General features: G+C 45.2%; 1 long non-coding RNA gene across 2 annotated transcripts; it reads right to left on the minus strand.

Annotated features, from left to right (window-relative positions):
- Positions 1-5,646: 5,646 nt before the first annotated feature.
- LOC148478904 (uncharacterized) lies at positions 5,647-11,443 on the minus strand. 2 transcript variants are annotated; one of them, XR_015872016.1, is made up of 5 exons: positions 11,416-11,443; positions 9,536-9,649; positions 8,001-8,081; positions 7,349-7,448; positions 5,647-7,022 (listed from the first exon to the last, which is right to left on the minus strand). It is a non-coding gene; the product is annotated as an uncharacterized LOC148478904 (long non-coding RNA). The 2 variants fall into 2 exon arrangements; XR_015872015.1 differs by having other exon boundaries at positions 7,349-8,081.
- Positions 11,444-21,337: the final 9,894 nt, after the last annotated feature.

Genomic DNA, 21,337 nt, shown 5'->3' on the forward strand with positions numbered 1-21,337 from the left:
CCCCCCGTAAGGTAAACAATTTGTCCTCACACATGTCTGTCCCTATCTATCATACTGTACCTCTACTTCTGTTGCAACTTTGTGGGTTTGTATATAAACCACCCTTTCTCTCTGGGCCCGATTCAGCAGCGCACACAAGTGCACTGCTGAATGCAGATTCCAGATTATCGGGAATTTGCGCATTCGCAGTACCCATTCTGCGAGTGTGCAGAATGGGTCCTGCCCAATCGCACACAAGCCCTTGAATGCCTTTGCCTGATTGACAGGCAGAGAAATTTAAGGGGTGGTACGGGGGCAGGGTCAGCCGGCGTTCCCGGAAACGGGGCATGTCCGCCCAGTTTTCTGGGAGTGGCCAGCCAAGAGACTGTGTGGACGTACGCAGTCTTCTGGGCTCGCATGCCAGCCAGCCTGAGTAAGCTGAGGCTTGCATAGCTGTCCGGCCGCCCGGCGCCATCCACCATCGCGACCTTCGTCCACCAATGGTCGTGATGGTGTCTCAGTGCTGGGATCGCAAATGCAGCAAGAGGTGTCATACAGGGGGTGTCATACAGGGAGTGTCATACACCTCCTGCTGCATGTGCATTATTGTAAGGATCGCAATTGCAAAGCTGCCTGTGTGCAGTTTTGCAATTGCAATCCTTCCTGAATCAGGTCCTCTGTCTGTAACCCATGGCTGAGCGTGTGTGTCTCTCCCCTTTGTACAAGTCTGCACCTTTCTTCCCCAATCTGTGTGTGGTTTATGTTATGTGCAGTTCTGGTTTCCCATCTGTCTCTAAAGCTTGTTTTTCCCCCAGCTCTGCACCACTTCCCCCTTCTTACACTCTTCCCCCTGCAATACTCATCTACTTCCTCCAGTTCTGCTGAGGCTCATGCTGGAGTCCTGGCACACTGATAGGAAGTGATGGGGACAAACATAGCAACAACCAGGTCCAACATGTGCTAATTGGATTTTGAAATACTGTCCTGATTGAGAAATGGACGCTAACGCCACCGCAGCTGAGATCCCGAATGCAGCGAGTGTACAAAAATATGCAAATGTCGCAGACGCCTAGAGTTGTATTAAGATTGGTATTAAGACATCCACCAGCAAGTGACTATGTACAAAGATGTAGCATCGATCAGCTCCTAACTGTCACTTTACAGTCTGTGTTTGAAAAATGACAGTTAGGAGCTGATTGGTTGGTGCTATTTATCTCCAATTTTATCTCTCTCCAAGCTTTATTAAATCTGCCCCTAAACCTGGTTCCATACGGCATTAAGACTGCGATAATTAATGAGCGCACAGATCAATTAAATTGCAACACTAGGCGCCCAATTATTTTCATTGCCCACAACACAAATTAATTGCCCCAGAGAATATTATGTTTTGCATGCTCTGGATATGCTAGCTTTTTAATGGAAACAATTGCCAAATCGATGATGGACGCATTTTTCACGTAAATTTTAAATGTATGCAGTTCATAAACTGTTAGCAGTCTGAAATGTAAGTAGATTCCTCTAACTGTAAAGCCATCTCACTCTACTAAGTCCAAAAAATTTTTCCGAAAGGGTCCTATAGAAAGATCTGCTGTCACAAACTATTACCCCAAATGAATCTATCAATAGGTGGAAGACGATCAAGAACTGTGTCTATTGAATTTCAATATAAAGGAAAACCTTCTGTTAAGAGTTGTCAAATAGATGTGTTTTACTAGAAACTAAGGGGTATAGTTACTAAAGAGCGGGTTTTTAGAAGTGGAGATGTTGCCCATAGCAACCAATCAGATTCTAGCTATTATCTTCTAGAAAGTGCTAGATAAATGAAAAGTAGAACCTGAGTGGTTGCTATGGGCAACATCTCTACTTCTAAAAACCTGCACTTTAGTAAATATACCCCTAATAGCCTGATTCAGAGATGTACACAAACCCTATGATCTACATACATCTCCAATGGCAGGAGGACTAAGCATGCGCATGTGCAGAACAGGTCCTGCGAGATCACTAAACGTTCCAGAAAGCCGCAGCACCGTTTAAGGGCGGCGACGGAGGCTGTTTACAAACCAGGAATGTCACCCCCATTATGTAGGTGTGTCAGTGCCTGCATCTTCCAACGTAGATTTCCTGGCCTCGGCTGAGCAGTTCCATTGCCCATTCTGAGTAAGTTTAATTGATGGTGATCCACTTGGATCTGCGATGCTGGCAGGAGGCACCTCTTATCATCAAACGCCTTCTGCTACATCCAAAGACACAGCAGCGATGCTAAGCACATCCATTTCTGAATCAGGCCCCATATGCCATATGTCAAAATGCAAAGCAAAAGTGAAAGAAAGAAAAGAATCATACTGTATTGCAACATCTGGGGCTGGAGTAGAAAGCCTCTGTAATGCCTATGGTTACATTTATATTAATGTAAGCTCTTCTCACAGGTTTTTTTTTTTTTTTTACACAACGCCAAAAGTAGTTAAGATTGAAGCTTCTGGATTAGGTCTAAAAATGAGAAGAAATAAATAGCCCTTATGTTTCCGTTCCATGTGTGGCTGATCAGACTTGCTTGCTGGTGAGACCACATCCTTGATTGTGTTTTGTCAAGATGCAGGTCATCCAGCGTTTATCTACCGATCTCTGCTGTGTTTACAGCTCTCTGACTTGGCAATTCAGCTACCCTCCATTTTTACCGCATGGAAAAATTTCTCATTTTCGGGCGAAAACACATAGGATCCGGAATAAGTTCCCAGATCCATGCGGTGTTGCAATCGTGGGCGCAAAAAAAAGGCATTTATCGGCGATATTGTTTTGCCTTTCTCCGGGCAGGTGAAAAAAATTCCAGATAGTGCCGGGATAATTGAATTTTCTCAGGGGGGTCAATTAGCTGAGATAATTTACTTTGGTTAATTGAATCCCCCCCTAAATCTCACTGCCTACATCTGGTCTTCATTCTGCCACAGTTTATCTTGTCCTTTGCTGTGGATTCCCGACTAGTTCCAGAGACCATTACTTGCATCTGTGACGGTGTGGAATCCAGTCATTGAGTGCCACCAGCCTGTCATCCCTACTTGAAGTAATAAAAGACCAATAGGGTTCTGAAATGTAACAAGAAAATTTTACCCAAATGCTACACATGTGGGAGAGACAGGTGCATATCTGTAACCTCTACTGTTTTCTTATGCACCTCCTGTCCATATACTGTGTACTAGCCAGCAAGTCCATACATTGAAAAGCATTTAGAAAATAAGGGGGATTATTTGAAAATTCCATTAGTTGTTACAGCTTTCAACAGACACATTTATATAGACATTTATATAAATATAATATAAATATTTATATAGACATACCATAGGTGTGGCAATCACTCATAAATAGAAAACTCCACTCACGGTTTATGTATCAATCGTGAGTGGAGTTGACTATTTATGATCTGTCTCACTCTTAACAGTATAAGCTACATCGGTATGTAGGGCCTGATTCAGAGATGTACGCTATGCTGATCATGTCGCAGATGAGCGATTATCGGCAAACAGTGCATGTGTGTTAGTCGCACAGCGCACGAGTCAAAGTACTTTACCCTAGTCGCTCACATAGACAATTTACTTGCAGTGTGAATTGCATGGAGCATTTGGGGGATGTAATGGGGAGCGGCAGCAAAGAAAGCAGACATGTTGCGACCGCTTCGGGGGTGTATTACACCCTACATCTGTGATCCCGTATGCAATAAATATGGCTCAGTTCTCGCAGCCATTCTGCAGGACCATAGGCTCACTCAGAACTGCGATAATCGTAAGTTCTGCGACCGATGCTACGTCTTTCTATACAGATAACCGGATTTGCAGAAATGCTGGTGGGCAGCTCAATACATCTCCCGGTGGCTGCAACATTAGTACAAGTTAGTCTTCGGCTTCTGATACCTGTGGTGAATGCCGTAGGAGCCCTGTCTGTTCTATATGTAAATAGAAAGTATAATCTATTTAACTTTTAGGTTAATCTACCATTTCTAGTAGTTATAACAAACTGCTACTCGATAGGAGAATATAAATACAACCAAGTGAGAACAAAAGTTAGGATATACTGACTAAATTCACATGTACACACAATGGAGGCAACCATTTTGTAAGCAGGACTAGTATCACTGAGAATATCTATCAATTCCCTATGAACCAGTGACCTCACTGAGGGCCCACAGATGTGTCCTCATATATAACTTTGCTGCAGTCACGCCAAGCAGCGCTTCTCTGTGTGCCAAGTCCCTGAGACTCTGCTAGCACTTTGCGTCTTTTTGCCGAAAATTCATATAAGTGGCAATGCAATGTGACTAGGACGCACCAGGAGACTGTGCTGATATGTGACACTTGTGTATCTGTGTGGGCCCGAGTCTCTAAATCAGCATGTGAAGTGCTACAATGCAACAGCTGCAGCTTTTTTCCACACAAAGTTCCGTTTACAGACTCATTCACACAGGGCCGACTCAAGGCATGTTCGACCATAGGGGGCGCACCCCTCCCAGCCATTCAGGATTTCAGCGGGACAGTCCCATTTTTTGGACATTGCCCTGCTGTTCCACCCGCGGGACAAAGTGTCCCACGGGCGGTTGAGAGGTTGGGCACCTCCACCGCCGCTGCTGTGCCAGCCCCAGAGAAGAGGAATGGATGCCGCACGCATGCACGCAGCATCCATTCAGTGCAGGAAGAGGGATGGGGCAGCCCAGCTACTGACATAGTGTTGGGCTCTCCCCCTGTCTGACGTTAACGGGAGGCGTGCCATATGGGCATGCCCCCAAATAACGTCATTTATGGGGCGTGGCCTATGGTAATTAGGCCCCAATTTTCAGTCATGTGCGAGTAAAGGGAGACCATTACCCATCCTGCACAGGGCGCGGCTACCCCTGGAGCCGGCCCTGCATTCACACACAGATATACAAATGTCAAATTAATCAGCACAGTCTCCTGGTGCATCCTAGTCGCATCACATTGTGACAGATTGTATGGGACTTGGCGGCTCACTTAACGCCAGGCATTTCGCGCTACGAGACTTATTGAGGATAGACGTAGGAGGACGCATTTGTAATTCGGAGATCACATAAACACGATATTTAAGTAAATCTGAAATGTTTGCAGATATGCTCAGGAGCCACAAGGCGCATGTGCAATTGTTTCCGCGATATAGGTCACAGTGCCCCAAAGCTGCAGCATGATTGACATACTGCTGACATTTGGGGGCAGTGACAGTCAACTTTCCAGAAATGTTGTGTCACCAAAGTTTTTTTAGGTGTTCCGAAGCCAGTGGCTGCATCATTGGATGCAGCCTCACTGGGACGGCAGCATGATTTTAACTTGAGGGTTACTGAAATGTCCGAAGTTCACACAGTTGATCCAATAATGCATCTTCGGATGCAGCAGCTGATCAGAGAAGCCGCCAGTGGGTGTCTTTTTAGTTAAGACGCCTTACTGCGACTTTTGCGTCCATCTCTGAATAATGTCCTGAGAGACTTAGTATAAGCAGCCATTTCGTGAGTTCTTCATTAGAATGGAGATTATCAATCCCCTAAGAACCAGTGACATTACAAAGGGATAAGGCACTTCACTGTATTTAGGAAACAGATATATTTTAAAAATGCATTTTGGTTGTTGCCACTATTGACATATGTGAGAAATCAATCTAGTTACTAAAGTTTGCTTTACTTCACACCCATTGGTGACATTACTCAGGGAGGCTGAAGGGAATCTGGGCCTACCTGCTTCCATCAAATTTTCTCAGATCTCAATAATAAAATTGTTACTACATCCATCCAACCCCAATCCACAGTCATTCTTTTTAAGCTCTATAATGAGAGATATTTAATGTTTTCCCACAAACAGTTCAGCTGTCAGACTTTAAATCTACCTAGACCATACATGTAAATATATAAATTATTATTATTATTAATAAATCAAGAGCCATGGCCCACCATTCAACGTTTATGTTGTCTGTTTGGATGTTGCAATAGACTTCACTAAAGAGATAGGTGTGGGAGCAAGTATCTGCACAGACCATGCCTAGATCACCCAAAATTGTCCACTGCACCTGTGCCTCACCATCAGTGTTCAAATGGATCCCCTATACAAAGACGCTGCAAGGAATATTTCACTCGCGTCAGGATCATAGACTATGTTAAGGTCATAGCTCATCTCGGTCAGCGCTGTCGAATGGAAATGGAGGGATGGGGTGTTTACGGCTTCACTGCGCAGCTTTTCCTGCTGTTGGGTCTTTCGGGATTTAGCCCTGTCCCAGTCAGTGGTTTCAGTCATGTTGTTCCACAGAACAGAGGTCTCAGTGTCACTAATGTAGCCTTCATCTCCAGTGTAGTGGCTGGGGTACAGTAGCAAAGGCTCCACAGAGAAGGCATGCAGGTCCCGCGAGGAGAATTGGGAAGAATAATCAGAGCTGGAGAAAGAGAATGAGAAATAATAGGGTCAGTTGTGTGTATAGGGTATGAAGGGGGCAACAGACTCACAAAGCTGAAGATAGAAAGGTTTCCAGTGATCCAAATAATTTAGGACTTAGTAAAGAGAAATATTTAGAAAGTGTTTGGAAGCCTTCACAAGAACCGATCTTCTCATAACAAAGAGCAAGTCAGCATAAGGACAGGTCACCCCACCTTCATTTGAAAATGTCCTAATGAAGGTACACGAGTGCAATCTGCCAAACATGTCACCATAGGGTTTTGTACATATTCTCTAACAAGCAAATACCCGTTTACCCGTATCACCTACAGTAGTTTTATGGCTAGCAGTGACATGTGGGAGATGAGTAGTTTCCATTGCCATAAATACTATTCTTGGATTTCACAAGGACAAAAGTCCCTGGAGTAAGATTTCATAATGGTAGAAGGTGGCCAAATGTAATGGGGACTTCTCCCTCCATCCCTTAGGTGTAACAGTCATATGCTGGCCCTCTTATGACACTGGTCATTGTGGCACTCACACGGGATGCTTGTCATACATGACCGGCAGAAACTCATCCACAGGAAGCATCTTGCTCAGAGGTACAGCATTTAGAAGCTTCCTTGCCCCCTGCAAGGAAATAAGGGACCTCATTCAGAGCCGCTCGCAAGATGTGGTCGCTCGCTTGCAAAAAGGGTCTGGGTATGCAAATCAAGCGCTCGCTCTTTGCGCTGTAAGGACGCCCTCTATCTCTTAGTGAGTGACGGCAGTTAGCGTACGCTGGACTATAAACCTCAAACAAAGTAGCGGCTGACTGCGTGCTACGGGCGAGCACTTTCCCATCGCACTGACTGGATCGCGCACACGCATTGCGAATCATACGCATGCTCAGATTGCAAAAAATCAATGCGAGCGAGCGCAGCATAGCGTCCGGGTCTGAATGAGCTCCTAGGTACCCAAGTGTCCAATAGGAGTAATTCGACACAACCAAGTTAAGGACCCCAGGTACAGACTCTTTCATGTTCATCCACCTGCATCGTTTTTCTACCCAGGTAACTGCAAGAGAGAATGGAAAATTAATCAATATTATTTGGCAAAGATCTCTTCTGAATTGAATTAATTTTGTCCCTGTGTGGTCACATTAATGTGGTTAGACATGCATCATTTGAACCTTGCTTTTACTACATGAATGTCAGCTTTTGAGGAATCCATCTAAGGATTAGCACTGAGGTCGGTTTTAGGAGAAGACAAGCAAGAAAATGGTTAGCAGGGGATGTATTCACGTCAGTCCTAAAGTTCCCATGTCAAAACAGGAACTGCAGAGATAACAGGTCAGCTAAGGCCACACTTACTACATGTAGTCATACTGATAAAAACAAAGACTTTCCTAAAACAAGTTGAAATTTACATAAACCACCTTTTACCTACCACTAAATATCTATACTATTTTACACCCAAAGTCAAAAGATCCCCCAACACCATTTTACGGGAATAGGGTGCCATTATAAAGGCTACTTTATTTTTAATTCTATGTACCCCCTACTCTACATAGATTAAACTTCATGTTTCTCCTTTGTTCCCCATTCACCATCCCACCATCATTCTCACATGAGGTCCCAGTCCAGCCACATCCTTGGACCTCAGGTCATCTTCAAACACAGCTGAAACGGCAAGCGAGCACTCCAAGATCTATAGGGACAAACCAAAACCATCTTGAACTATGCATTTAGTAAAACAAAGTACAAAAACATATACAAAGACAAAGGGAAAAAAAAAGTAAACTGAAGATGGAAAACCCCATTAAAACACATGAAAAACCAAGGTTGTTAATAGGCTACCCCAATCACCTCCTTCCAGATGTTGTAGTGGCTGAGAAAACATTCCATTTCCCCACGTGTCAAAGGACCCCATGATACGGATCCTTTTACCCAGGGAGCATCTTTATACCCATAGCAGTGACCTGAGATTCATTCAGTGCCCTGAGTACAGATAAATCACATTTACTGAGGAAGGGCTGAGAGGTTAATATAATTCTGGGGAAAGCAGATAGAGAGTCATTTACATTTAGGTATAGGATAACGATACAGACAAGGAAAGCAAAGTGTAATTAGGGTCTCCAAAGACCAAGCGCAAAGCTTCTTAGCCAAACTCAACTCAGCATGAAAGACTTCCAGAGTATGATAAGCACTAGACACACCCTCTGAGTCTATTCACTCTCCCCTATGGAAATAACCTACCACATCCAGTTTAATGGGGGAATCAAAATGGATATGGTCCAACATTTGCAAAGCTTGGAATTGGACTATAGATTCTGTTCAAGGCTGCTTAAATAGTATAAGTGCAGCATGTTCTGGCGTTACCACTCCCATAGTTGTATATAATCCCATAGTTGTATATAATTCACAGGAATAAAGTGAAGACACAAAAGTCTGTGTGTATATATTACACAGACCTGACAAATAGCCTGAAGGCTAAAACATGCAGAAACCAGCATATCCTCTTCAATCATTTACTGTAAGACATAATAATAGCACAAGTGGCAGCTACACGTCCCCCTTTAACCATAAATTCTGAACAGACTAAAATTATACACGGTAGCACCTTTCAGATTACATCAAAATAATTTGATTGATAAATAATGTACTGTGTTCATATAACTACTGTAACCAGTAGCCACAGGACAGGGAAGCAGTCGGGAAGCCGATGGACGGAATCCCGACCGTCTGCGTCCCGACTGTCTAATCTCGGCAAGGGGTTAAATGACAGGGGTCGATATCCCGATGCCTGTCATTTTACCTATGCCGGGAGCCCAACACTCGGCTTGCCAATCGAAGGTAAGCCGGGCGCGGACAGCAGCTCAAGGGAAGGTTAGGTTTAGGGTTCCCGGGGTGGGCTTAGGGTTAGGCACCTTCCTGGGAGTTAAGGGTTAGGCTAGTGGAAGGGAGGGTTAGGGTTAGACACCCCTGGGGGGAGGTTAGGGTTAGGTACCCCCCCCCCGGGGGACTTAGATTTAGGTGGTGGGGAACGGGGGGTTAGGTTTAGGCACTTAGAAGGGGGATTAGGGTTAGGCACTTGGGGGGGAGATTAGGGTTAGGCACCCCTAAAGGAGGGTTAGGGGGTAGAATAGGGTAGGAAATACTTACCTTGGGACGATCAGAATTTTCACTGCTACCGGGATGCCACTGTCGGGATTTGAACATCCGGCCATGCGGCTGGCGGTCAATCATACTGAATCCACAAGACACAAGCTTCCTGACCTGTATTGAAAAAGTGAGCAGTAGAATCTCACTGGTTGCTAAAGAGTGCAGCATATTTCCACAAAGTTATTGAATAATCTCCAGTGTGGTTACTATTTTACATATTCCATTTTCAGTGTATGCATACACAGATAATATTTATAAAACTCTCGTCTAGATTTGTGCCAGCCTTCAGATAACATAGAGTATTCCCTGAGTTACTAAATTTCTGAATCCCTGGTAAGAATAATTGAACACTCAACTAAACAATATATAGCTCTGATCTTCTCACTGGTTCAGGAGGCTAAACAATGCAAAGTTTGGTTTGTATGTTCAGCTCACATTTGAAATACAATAAGATTATATTATTATCTAACTAGCATTTAAATAGAAACCCACAGTTTAATAGGGTCTTTGTTTATAGTTGCCCCCTACTTTTAATGAACAGAGGGGTTACATATTCTTACACAGTTTGAAAAATGTTGCACAGAAGGATCAAAACACACACACACACACACACACACACATACACATACACACACACATACACATACACACACACGACACTTAAGTAGGATGTAGAACACCTCTGTACCAGACATGGGAGTACCACTATTGCTTAGAGTCATACAAAACTTTTCTTTAGAACGTGAATTTGTAGAAGAATATCTAAAGGAGGGGAAAGTACCATATCTTATAGATTGTAAGCTTGCAATCAGGACCATCCTACCTTTGTCTGTTATTACACAGTCTTGTTATATTACTGTGCTATTACTGTTTTGTTCCTAATTGTAAAGTACAAAGGAATATGCTGGTGCTATATAACTAAAGAAAAAGAATAATAAACTATGGTCTGTACATCCAATAACATCCTCTGGCATTCTAACATAAAAACATAATGAAACAATTTTATATTATACAAAATTACCATAGCAGTATTTGTTCTTGCATAGAGAATGTGGATTGTATTGGATCCATTAATAAACTTGACATTCAGAAAAAGAACAGGGATATGTTTTCTGCTACAACCAGTCTTGAGCAGAATAAGAACACATATACAGAAATTCTGAGGTTGAGACACAGGTGACTATTTAACAATGAAGCATAACCCTTTAGTGCTCGCTAAAGCGGTCATGACACCCTATCTGGATTCAGCAAACAGCGGTAATCTAAGATTACCGCTGTTTGCCAAGCGATGTGCGCACCATTACCGGCAATCGAGACCCAGCAGTGCCTGTCTGGCTTCAGCAAAGCCTGTCAGACACTGCCGGGTCTCCGTGTCATGCATATGCACAGACGGACCGTCGCTTATTCGCATTACACCGGCGCCCGACGCTGGCAGCATTATACTACCAGCAATCAAGTAGAGGACCCTGCCGATGAGGAGGACTTCGCTGGACCTCGCCAGATGGGTAAGTATTGATAAATACTGGTGGCATTTTCATTTATATCGCAGTTATACAGTCATTCTAAACGAAAATTGCCGCTGGTATTTTAATTCGTTTATAAATGGGGTCCACAGTTTCCTGGCTTAAAACCAGGATAAAGTTCTGCTGACTGCTGAGAAGAACCCTGTGCAGGAAGAAGAGAACAAGGGGAAGGGGCGACGGGGGGAAGCGGCAACCGTCACAAGCCACAGAATGCAATCTCTGCTGAACTCACTGGCCACCAGTTATCTCCCTCCATCATATGCTGTGTGCTGGCCTAGTCTAACAAACAAGCTTTTGGAATCAAGTCCTAAAATGAGCATAATTGTAGAAAAAACAGTTATCACACAAGAGACTTACACAGGCACGCTGCCAGGATCCATCGCCCTGCAGCAATACTTACTTCTTTTCCTGTGTAGTGTTACTTTACTAGTGTAGAGACAGGAAGCATCTTCTTTTAATAGACTTCCTAAGAATTATTTGCAGTGGCATGTATTACACAAGGTCTTCAAATAAGACACGTCAGCAACCATGGCTTTTGAGAAATAGAACTACTAAAATTCAGTAATCTCGTACTTCCACTAGGAGGCGACAGCAAGCACATAATAGAAGTGATATACCAGGAAAAGTACAGTTCGCGACCTTGTATACAGTCAGTCACAAAAAGAAATCCGAGACAGACATACATACAGATGTGTCCTGCTGCAGCTTTGCTCCATATGCCATGGTAATTGTGCTCTCCTGTGCTGCTGCTTGGCATTCTAAGTCGCATTAAGCTGAAGTACTAGAAAAGCCAGAGTATGAAATACAACTTTCTGTCCACCAGATGTCGCTTTTCCTAAACTGCATGCTTCAAATAGCCAATGAAGCTTTTGTAGCGCCATCTGCTGATTGCCTGACAAAACTGTCTTTCATTGCAGTATACAGTAGTACTGGAATCGGTATGAAATACAACCGGCCCCATGGCCGGCGGTCCAATTCCCGGCAGTGGCAGGCCAACATCAGCAGAGATCCCGGCAGCGGAAGCCCGACAGCGCTGGAAATCCTGATCGTGGATAGGTGAGTATCTACTAACCTAACCCCCCTAACCATAACCCTCCTTAGGGGTGCCTAACCCTATCGTCCCCCCAAGTGCCTAACCCTAACCACCCCCTTCCCCACTGCCAAAACCTAAGTCCCCCCGGGGGTGCCTAACCCTAACCCTCCCTCCCCCTAGCCTAACCCTCCCGGGGGGGTGCCTAACCCTAAGTCCCCCCCGGGAGCACTAAACCTAATCCTCCCCCCCCCCGCGGCTGTCCGCTCGTGGCGCCCAGGATCACTACGATCAGGATGCCGGGCACCGGTCTGCCGGCGTCTGGGAAATGCCGGGCGTCTACATCTAGATGCCCGGCATTTGACCCTTGCCGGGATATGACTGTCGGGAAGCCGGCTGCCGGTATTTAGGCAGTCGGCTTCCCGATTGCATACCGTATTACTGAACTGTGGTTTGTCATGAAAGCAGGATTAAAACAATAATTAAATCATTTGGTGTGTGAGTTACATATCTACGTTGGCCAGAAGAACTCAATACATTGCTCCCAACTTTCCACCACCTGTCATTTCTATTCTATGCCACCCAGCTGCATTTTATGCTAAACTGCTATAGGCATTGTATTGTACATGTTACAGGGCCATCCGTACTGCACAGTAAACTGCCCTTACATGATGTAAAGAAGCCTGCGGTGAAGACGCACGAAAGTGTTTCATAAAAACAGATCATTTTAGGTTAAATACTCTTAAAACAATCTGCTCAATTTTATATATTGCTCCGCACTTTCTCCCTCCCTTCAGCTCTAAGTTACTGTATGCCACCCAGCTGCATTACATTCTAAACTGCTATTGACATTGTATTGTTCACTGTACCTGGTTTAAAGTCATACACTTAAGTCATCAGAAAGTCATCTACAGTATTAGGACCATAAGCGTGGCACACATTGCAGTGTGTAACATATTCACACAGTAGGCAACCTCCACGTACCCACCCCCCTAGGAGATTTGTGATGAATGACTGAACCTGAAATGATCTCTCTACCTGTACATCTTTACAACAGGCTTATTTACATCATGTAAGGACAGTTTACTGTGCAGTATGGATGACCCTGTAATGTGTACAATACAATGTCTATAGCGGTTTACCGTAAAATGCAGCTGGGTGGCATAGCATAGAAATGCCCGGTGGTGGCATGTTGGGAGCAATGTATTGAGTTCGGCAGAGTTCCTTAAGAATTTTGAACTTGAATTGCTCGGTCTTTATTTAATGCTGGGTGTACATCTTCTGGCCAACGCAGATATGTATTTTTAGAAATCACAGGTATACCTGTAGTTTATTAAAATGAGTACTGTGCAATATGATGTCTATAGCAGTTTAGTCTTGACACAAAGTGATAATTTCAAGCAGTGCCCCTGGAGGAGTGTCTGTTTACACTGTCTGAACATGATTGGCCAGCCTCTCATAGATCACTGTCAGTATTGTAGTTTTCATCAGTGTAGCATTCGCCACCAAGGGGTTAAACTGTGTATTATATGGCGTGGATTTTATCGCTGTGCTGGGCTGCTGAGAGGTGGGAGGGAGGGGCCCTCCAGCAAGGTTCAGGTTTATGAGAAAGATCTGTGAAGTGCAAAGCAGAAGTCACAAATCTTCTACCAACTGGCTTTTGTCAGCCTCACTAATTCCGATGGTCACATGGAAGGAATCATTTCTTAACCACTAATCTGGCTAAAAAAATTTTCAAAAAACCGCTCAGAAATATTATATATATATATATATATATATATATATATACACATACATAAACTATATGAACAAAAGTATTTGGCCATACCTGTTAATTATTGAATAGAGGTGTTTCAATCAGACCCATTGCCACAGGTGTAAAAAATCAAGCACCTAGCAAGCGGCCACTTTGTGTATATGTACGCCCAATCGCACAGGCAGAGCCGCCCACCAGCAACACGTCATCTCCAGGAAGTGTATTAAAACATTGGTACATTGAGTACCACCAGATGTGAGGAAATCAGTGTAAAAAAATGGCAAGTGACGTGTACTATGATTCTGCCTGTTAATTATGCATGCCTCTAAAACGGCATTGAAACACCCAGGCACACCTGCGTTCGCATCTCCAACCCCCCATTATTAGTGTCCTGCCCCTGTTACCACCCACAAATGGCCTCCTGTCACTCATTACCCTGGGCTACCTTTGCTGGGCGAGGGAGAGGGTTGCGAACGCAGTGTGTAGTTCGTGCACGCGCAGAAAGAAGTGTGCGCATGCGCGTACACAGAAAATCGGGCCACATGCGAATGCACAGCACTAGCAAGCGGCTCTGAATCAGGCCCACAATATTGGAGACAGAAAACCTCTGCACAGGAAGAGATTATTTAAAATACACCACAAAGGAATTACTTTTCTTCTCACTACTATTTTGCAGAGAACCTCGCGTCTATAGAGGATGTTCTTTGTGTAAGTGAGGCACCAGTTGAAGCAGTTCTTGCTGGTGATAAGAAAAAAGCCACTCTCATTTCATTCGATAAGACGAACAAAAAAAATTCATCTCTTATTTGTGGAATTATTTCTATTCAAATCCGGACAACAATTGTCAAGCCATCTGTAGTGTTTGGAAAGCCACTATAAGTAGAGGTGGGGACCTTAACCATCTAGGAACCTCCTTCCTGTTGTATCATTTGCAGTGTGTGCATGAAATGTTTTTGGGAAAACCAAAAACTTCAGCTAAAATTTTAACAACAAGCAGTCCAGTGTCAGCTAGCTGAAAGCGTCTGCCATCTCCACCACCAGCAACTTCATCAACAATATCCTCAATCATGATCGGAAGCAGTCCTGCATCCAATTTTATAAGGTTAACTCAGTCCTCCCCATCCAGGATTCCTCAGAAGAATCCTTGAGCACAATGACTGCTGCTGCTGGGAGTGGATCTTCATCTCAGAAGGGGACTAAGAAGACTACTACTAGCAGTTTAAAATAAACAAATGACTGTTAAACAATCTTTTGCAAGGGGGAGCAAGTATGACAGCAGTCACCCAGTTGCACAGCGGATCACTGACGTCATAACACCTATGCTGATATTAGATATTCGTCCAATATCCGCCATTAATGCAGTCGGTTTTAGACAGATAATTGAGGTCCTGTGTCCCTGCTACCAAATACCATCTAGGTTTAACTTTACTAGAAAAGCAATTCTCAACCTGTACAGGGACATTAAATAAAAACATAATTAGTGGCCTCCAAAATGCCATTGTACCCACTGTCCACTTAACCATAGAAATGTGGACAAGCAAAACAAGGCAAGCTAAAGATTACATGCTGAAGGCAATACACTGGGTGGGTGTATTGCCTTCAGCAGCACCTACAGCAGCAGAAGCATCTGGCAAACAGCAGCTCATTCAGAGGCAAGCTACTCTATGTATCATCGGTTTCACTACGAGGCAAACTGCTGACAACCTCATAGAAAAACTCAGGGAAGTCATTGCAAAATGACTTACTCCGCTTGGACTCTCCTAGGGATTTGTCATTTCTGACAATGCCACCAATATTATGAGAGCATTACAGATGGGTGAATTCCAACCCATCCCATGGTTTGCTCGCACAATCAACTTAGTGGTGCAAATTTTTTCTAAAAATGACAGGACAGTGAAGGTGATGCTCTCTGTGGCCCGCAAAATTTCTGGACATTTTCTCCTGTAGAAGATTGCAGCAAAATTCAAAGAATGGTTGAAGATTATTTTAATGATAGCATCCAAATAGGCATGTTAGACAGTCTGTTTGCCTACTGGCAGGAAAAAAAGGCAATTTGGAGGCCCTTGCACTAACTGGCTTTCCTCTACTTGATCGGCCCACTCTCCAGTGTTTACTCAGAAAGAGTTTTCAGAACAGCAGGGAACCTTGTCAGTGATCGGCATAGGAGGCTACTACCTCAAAATGTGTAAAAGATGAGGTTTATCAAAATGAGCTGGAAATTCCATGAGGAAGACCTATACCACCAATTAAATCAAACAAATACAGAGGTACCTGTAGTTACAGATTCCAGCGGGGATGAATTAATATTGTGTGAGGCTGATGTACACACTGAGGAGGGTGAGGAATCGGATGATGATGGCGACAACATCTTGCCAGTTTGTGTACATAAAGATCATTGCCATCAATGTCAGCTGCCCATTGGTAACTTGTTTTGTGGTTGCCCAAAACAAACCAATTACTTCAGCCACAAGTTTCAGTCCCTGTCGCTGAAGTGATTGGTTTGTTAACTGTGCATGTCCTGTTTAATATATACTACAGAAGGATGGATGGGAGAGCCCAAGGTCAATTCTATCTTGCACCTCTTTTCTTTGTATTATGGGCCTGATTCAGACACGCTCACGAGCGCATAGTGCTCACAAGCAGGTCGATGGTGGGCCATTGCGCTCGTGTGGTGTGCGCACCATACGTGCATGAGCCCCAGAGGGAGTGAGAAATCACTTGCTCCGGGGCTCGCTGCAAGACGGGGTGGCTGTCGATGTTGATCGACAGCTCTCCCCATTTTGTAGGCGGGGAGGGGGGGTGGCTGCCAAACGGAGGCGTTCCCGAAGGAACGCCTGCCATTTGTGGGCAGCCCTACTATTAGAGCAGGAAGTCCACTCGGGCTTGCGAGACCTGAGACCCTACCACAGGGTCTCCTCATAAGTCCGATGGTCGCGACCATCGCCAGGCCGCACGCACACGCTGTGGGTTTTCACCCACAGCTGTGTGAGTGGCCAGGAGGCCAGTCAAAAAAAAAAGGCACACCCTGATTCAGAGTGAGCGCACGCAGATAGCGTGCGCCTCTGAATCAGGCCCTATGTGCTGTATGGGGCATTGCTGCCTGACATTTTTAATTTTATAAACTGCCATCCTGTATGCCACTGTTGTGTGGCAAATGTTTCATAGATGTCCTATATTTCTTTAAACTGTAATGCATTTTGTGGCGCTGCTCTGACACTTTTTTTGTTACATACTTTATTTATTTCAAAAAAATCACAAATAGGTATATTCGCAAAATACAGTTATGCCTTTGTACGCCTTGATTTGTAGATACCAACCTGGTTGCCTTTTTTCTTAAACTTTCATTCCAATGTGTAACAACAGATGGGCTTGGCTTTCCTTAATCATAACAGCCATGTTTGGTCAGGTGCAACTCAAACACCAAATGGAGAGGATATTTTGTGATGGTATCTGAAGATGTTTTAGTTAATTAAACTGCCATTCTATCTGCCACTTCAGTGCCATTCTCTTTCCTATAGTAGATGTGCCATGTTGGTAATTGAACTGCCACACATGCTAAAATCTTCTACATGCGGTTGTTGAATGCCAAATATGTCCAGCAATTTTTTTGGCCTTAGACAGCATTTCCTGCATGCCCCTTTTTTTTAGAAAAATTCTAAACTACCAAGTTTATTTGGTAGGAAAAACATGGGACATGTTCACCCAGTTGTAATTTTTAAAATAGTGTGAGCTATCCTTCCGGTGGTCTTTTGTGAAATGGTACTGAATCACAATGAGAGGGACTTATATCAAATCCAAAACCCATGAAATCCAATGCCGGGATGATGACAATTTGCCTCAATGTTAATACAAGCCTGGCAGGAAAACTCCAGTCAGACCTCAGATTCCATCAGATCCCCCTCCTCCCTCATAAATTTTCTAAGAAATCCAAAACTAAATTAAATCTACTACGAATCACCCCTTACTTTCCCTGCCTTCCACTACATACATACTCTACCTCCCTCAGGCAACTGATCTAGTTCTTCATTAATGAAAAGTTACTGCCACTCTTATTTCTTAGATGTGCCATGTCAAAAATGACCAGCGGGAACACGCATCGCTGGTCATTTTGACATTATAATGAATGATTTGCGACCGATTAATGAACGATAACGATATCATTATTGTTCAATCAGCGTTTGGGAGCAATTTGCTGATTTTCATTTGCTTTCATACCTAACCAGATCTTCATTCCGACCAATCAACTAGTTGGATGGTTGGACAGAAAATCTTTATGTGTGTATGCACCTTAAGTCTCTCCCTCTTGATATCAGGTGCTGTGAGGTGGTAAAATGGGCTGGAAATGACTAGAAATTAATGATATAGATGATAACAATACTATAGGAACAAAACCAGGTACATGTTACATGGTTTTAGCTGTTTTTATACATTTTTAGAGAAATCCAAAACTGAACCAAAACAGTTGAAGATGGTTTCGCCAAAACCAAAACATGACAATGATTTAGGAGAAAAAACGAAAACACATGGGTCTACACACATATGTACTAGGCCTATATCAGTGCCAGCTCTAGGGGTGTTCGACCAGGGCGGTCGAACAGGGGCACCACCCATAGAGGGTACACCCCTCCCCAAACATCCTGATTATAGCGGGACAGTACTGTCCCGCTGTTCCACCCATGGGTCAAAGTGGCTCACAGGTGGTCAAATGTGGAGGTTGGGGACCCCCACCACCACAGCTGTGACGGACCCCGGAGTCTGAATGGATGCTGCGCACTTGCGCGCAGCATTCATTCAGTGATGGGAGAGGGCTGGGGGAAGCCCAACTAGTGAGGCTCCCCCCAGCCTGACATTATTTAGAGGTGTGCTGGGCAGGCACATCTCCAAACACCGTTACATAGTGGGTGCGACCTATGGTAATTAGGTCACGCACCCATTTTGGTCACGCGCAGCTTCACCGCATGTGATGTGTGGGCGCTGTCTGGCATAGGGTGCTCTGACCCCTGGAGCCGGCCCTGGCCTATATATTACATTCCAGCCAATGTCTCAACAAAATATCATGGTAAAATGTGGCTGTGATTTGTTTACACTTCAGACAGCATTCCATACATGCGGATCAGAAACAGTGTGGGATACAGTGCTGGTTGGATACAGTGCAGGTCAGATACAGTGCGGCAGTGCCAGTGGTGTCTGAAGTATAGGTATGCCAGTGGTGTCCTCAGTGAGGGCGAGCTGGCTGTGTCCTCAGTGAGGGGGAGCTGGCTGTGTCGGCAGTGCAGGGGTGCTGGCGGTGTCTGCAGTGTAGGGGTGCCAGCGGTGTCCTCAGTGAGGGGGAGCTGGCAGTGTCGGCAGTGCGGGGGTTCCAGTGGTGTCCTCAGTGCGGAGGGGCTGGTGGTGTGGGCAGTGCAGGGATGCCAGCAGTGTCCTCAGTGTGAGAGTGCTGGTGGTGTTGGCAGTGTGGGGGGTGCTATCGGTATCCTTAGTTAAGGGTGTCGGGAATGTACTCAGTGCTGGGCTGCTGGCGGTGTCCTCAGTGCAAGGTTGCCGGCAGTGTCGGGTGCGGCCGGTGTCCTTAGTACGTGGGGGCAGTCTCCTCAGTGCAGAATGCCAGCAGCGTCGGGAGAGCAGGGGTACAGTGGTGTCCTCAGTGCGGAGCTGTTGGCAGTGTGGGGGTGCTGATGGTGTCCTCAGTGCAAAGTGCCAGCGGTGTTGGCAGAGCAGGGCTTACTGCAGTGTTCTCAAAGGGGGTTACAGCAGTATCTTCAGTGCGGGGATGACGCCAGTGTCGGCAGAGCGGGTAGTGCCAGCAGGATCCTCTTTACAGGGGTGCCGGAGGTGTCGGCAGTGTGTAGGTGCCGGCAGTGTCCTCAGTGCGTGTTTGCCAGCAGTGTAGGCAGTGTGAGGGTGCTGATGGTGTCCTCAGTACAGGGGGCAACTGTGCAGAATGCTGGCACTGTCCTCAGTGCAGGGTGCCGGCGGTGTCGCCAATGCTGGGGCGCTGGCAGTGTCAGCAGCAGTGTCAGTGCAGGGAGAATGGCGGCATCTTTTTTACTCTTGGCTGAGAACTGTGATAGACAGCTCTCTCAATCAATCAGCGGCAAGCCCATAGACTTCAATGGGACTTTGAAAATGGCCGCTTGAGACAAAACTCCGAGATCCGACAGCAGGATTGTGAATCCTGCCTGAAGAAAAGAAAGCATTAGAGAGACCTTAAACACATTAGGGTTACATTTTCTAAGTTCACACCACTGAAAATTCTGTTATAAATGCAGGCAGAGGAAGGTTTCCTTGCCTTCAGCATTGTCTGAATTACAGAACTGGAAAAACCTTTTGCTTTTAAGACGGAGGTCTCAAGAGCCACGCCATCAAAGACAGATGAGGAACATCTGAATACAGACAGGGACCCTGTATTAACAACTCCGGCCTTAGAGGAAGAGGCCACGGAGTGTCTATGGAGAGACTCTGTAGGTCAGTGAACCAATGGCGTCTCAGCCAAGCAGGAGCTATCAGTATTACTGTCCCGCCTTCCTGCTTGACCTTCCCGATGACCTTTGGAAGAAGAGAAAATGGAGGAAACAGATAAGCCAGTCTGAAGTTCCACCTCACTGCCAGAATGTCCACAAACTCTGCTGCAGGATCCCTGGTTCTGGACGCATACCTGGGGACCTTGTAGTTGTGACTTGAGGCCATGAGGTATACTTCTGGAAGATCCCATCTGTCCACCAGGCTCTGAAATACCTGTGGATGAAGGGCCCACTCCGGTGTGTACAGTATATCCTGCCGACTTAGGAAGTCTGCTTCCCAATTGAGGGCTCCTAGTATGAACACAGCCGATATCGCCGGAAGGTGACATTCTGCCCAGACCAGAATGTTTGATACTTCCGCCATGGCAGCCTGGCTCCGCATGCCTCCCTGATGGTTGAGGTAGGCTACTGCAGTGGCGTTGTCGGATTGTACCTGGAAAGGCCTGCCCTTTACTTTTTTTTGTGTTTGAACAAGCGCTCTGAATACTGCCCTTAGTTCCAGGACATTTATGGACAGAAGACTTTCCCTGGTTGTCCATTTTCCTTGAAACATGTGTTGACCTGTCACTGTGCCCCATCCACGGAGGCTGGCATCGGTCGCAAGGAGCAAGTAATCAGGAATCCAGAATGAGTGACCCCTGTTGAGATGGAACGTCTGTAACCACCATGACAGGGACAGTCACACTTCTGGTGAGAGACGGATCATCTGTGACTTTATTGAGTGATACTCCCCATTCCAGTGCTAGAGAATTAACCACTGAAATGGTCTGGAGTGGAACTGGGGATATTCCAGCATGTCGAAGGTGGACACCATGGATCCAAGAACCTGCATTGCTACATGAACAGATACTGCCCGGCTGTGAAGAAGCCTGCATATCCGCAGCTGAAGGGCTGCGATCTTGTCATCTGGCAGATATATCCTCTGTGGCAGAGAATCCAAGCGCGCCCCTAAATGCACCATCTCCTGTACAG

This window comes from Taudactylus pleione, unplaced genomic scaffold (genome assembly GCF_031769625.1).
Source record: "Taudactylus pleione unplaced genomic scaffold, aTauple2 ptg000644l, whole genome shotgun sequence".
In the NCBI taxonomy this organism is placed as follows: Eukaryota; Metazoa; Chordata; class Amphibia; order Anura; family Myobatrachidae; genus Taudactylus; species Taudactylus pleione.